This window comes from Poecilia reticulata, unplaced genomic scaffold (genome assembly GCF_000633615.1).
Source record: "Poecilia reticulata strain Guanapo unplaced genomic scaffold, Guppy_female_1.0+MT scaffold_281, whole genome shotgun sequence".
Classification (NCBI taxonomy): Eukaryota; Metazoa; Chordata; class Actinopteri; order Cyprinodontiformes; family Poeciliidae; genus Poecilia; species Poecilia reticulata.
This window is the reverse complement of record NW_007615060.1, coordinates 37,734-39,446: the sequence shown is the minus strand read 5'-3', so window position 1 is coordinate 39,446 and position 1,713 is coordinate 37,734. Positions and strand designations below refer to the sequence as shown.

Sequence of the window (1,713 nt, the reverse complement as noted above, 5' to 3'; positions counted from 1 at the left end):
TTGCACTCAGAGCCTGAGCTAACGGCTAACAGCAGCCCGAGCTAACGGCTAACAGCAGCCCGAGCTAACAACAAGCTAATTGTTTGCTTTTATTAATTTGAACTCTGCAGCAACATGTTGACCAGCAGAGGAAATACAACATTTCTTACAGCAGCTGTTATTGTGCGGCGGCCATGTTGGATTTTAAGGTCTGGGTTTAAATGTTTTAAAGTTTTCTATCTGGAAATTTAAGTTCCAGATTAGCTTCATGCTAATTTAGCTTCTAAAGATGGAAAGGATTTTATTTAAAGCTTTATAATAAAATATTTTCTGGTATCAAAATCCATGTTAATAAATGAATAAATTTATTTTGTTTTTAAGTAACTTTAATGTCATGTTAGTCTGAGGTTTAGAGGTTAGTTTTATAATTTAATTTCTACAAACTTTGTTCCTCTCTTGTGTTTCTGTTGCCCTCAGAGACAACAGATGTCATATTGTTACCCTGAACACAGATTGAATTAAAATATAAACTTTAATTTACTGCATAAAACAGCAGAAAACGAGTTCATGGTGAAAACTTTAAATAAAATTTGGTTAAAACTGAATATCAAGGCTCTGATTTATCCTGATGTATAACATCAGGCTGCAGGACGAATGAAAAGCTGGATCCTAAAATGTTAATTTAACTCAACATGAAACGTTTCCTTTAAAACCAGTTTCATGAACTAAATGAGTATTTTCAGTTTTTATCAGCTCTGAGTTCAGATGAAGGTTTTATTAGCTGCAGTGATGAAGGAGTGATGAAGAGGAGGCTGATCCCACTCAGCTCGTCTTTGTGCAACATGAATCAGCCTGACTGCTCATATAACCTGAACTTTAAATGTTTTATTTAATCATCTAAATTATGTTTCCAGTAACTAAACCAACATCAGCAGCAGAAACTGAATCTGTTTTCCTCGTCGTCGTGTAAAAGGTTTGACCTTCTTCTTCTTCTTCTTCTTCTTCTTCCCATCGTTGCTTCAGGATCTGATGTTTCCAGACTTTTCTTCCACCTGACGGCTCCTAAAGCTGCAGTCAGAGTAAAATCGGCTCCTTTTAGCTTCTCGGTTTCACCATAACTTCACATTTCATGGTTATTTTCACATGTGAAAGCAGACGTTCACATGTTGCAGCTGCTATCTGAACATTTCTGATTCTGTTTTCTGGTCATTTTTTCCGATCATATTTGTAGAATCGTTTTTCTGCTCTGTGGTAAATGTGTTGGTTTTTGCTGATCGAAGCCGATCAGTTCCTGATTTATATTTAGTGATTAGCCGCCCAGTCGTCGAGGGGAGATTAAAAACTGTGAAACCCGATGATGTTAAAAACGGAGGCAGGAAAAGCTGCAGCTTCCTCCTGAAACATCAGTCATGTGGGTATAAATATCTGATTTCTCTGAATTGTTTGACTCGGTTTCAGAAGAAATGAGGCAAAGTGTCGACCTCAGAGTTTATCTGACGTTAATTCATCAGTTTGATAAAAACTGTTGGTTCACATGGATAAACACGACATGTTTCAGCCAGTGGCGGAGCTACACTTTTAAAGTTGGGGGGCGGAAGGGGGGCCAGGACTACCTCTGGGGGGGCAAAATTTTTAATTTTAAATTTTAGATGAACTGGTTTCCAGTAGCAGGTCAGGAAACCAGTAGCATCAGCTAGGTGTTGCACTCAGAGCCTGAGCTAACGGCTAACAGCA

The 1,713-nt window shown here is 38.1% G+C and overlaps 1 protein-coding gene across 1 annotated transcript in view; it reads left to right on the top strand.

Annotated features, from left to right (window-relative positions):
• Positions 1 to 1,713, top strand: part of LOC103460740 (uncharacterized) — a 47,269-nt gene that overhangs the window by 24,951 nt on the left and 20,605 nt on the right. The window lies entirely within an intron of this gene.